Here is a 423-nt window from a genome sequence, read left to right as displayed (position 1 = left end):
CCCCCACTCACCCACCGACTGGCGCAAAGCCGCGGCAAAATTACGTACTAGCGTCATTCCCCGACCCGAGAATGATGACGCAATCTCGTTCCATCAACTTCAAAACATCGAACACGGCCGTCGCGCAACCCCGCACTGAACGTGTGACGTGTCTCTGAATTAAAAAAACATATTAAAAAATACCAGTCACTCCGTACACCCAGAATTCGGCACTTTGTGCATCCAGGCGTCAGTATTACCAGCATCCTGTGTTTGGCTCCTATCTAGCTACTCTTGGGACACCCTGTATATTTTTCTTTCCCTCGCGCAGCCGACTAGCTTTGAGGAAGTATCGAGGTTTTTGCAGTCCGCCGGCCGGCTAGTGTTTGGCCCATATGCCAGCGAGCCATGTGCTCCCACTCTCCCTCCTTCTTGCTTCACCCC

General features: G+C 52.5%; 1 protein-coding gene across 1 annotated transcript in view; it reads right to left on the bottom strand.

Moving 5' to 3' along the window:
* LOC107272324 (retinoic acid receptor RXR) overlaps positions 1–423 on the bottom strand; it is a 50,218-nt gene that overhangs the window by 38,981 nt on the left and 10,814 nt on the right. The window lies entirely within an intron of this gene.

Source organism: Cephus cinctus, unplaced genomic scaffold, assembly GCF_000341935.2.
Source record: "Cephus cinctus unplaced genomic scaffold, Ccin1 Ccin1_scaffold1163, whole genome shotgun sequence".
Lineage (NCBI taxonomy): Eukaryota > Metazoa > Arthropoda > Insecta > Hymenoptera > Cephidae > Cephus > Cephus cinctus.
Note: the sequence above shows the minus strand (reverse complement) of the source record. Positions and strands in the feature narration are given on the sequence as shown.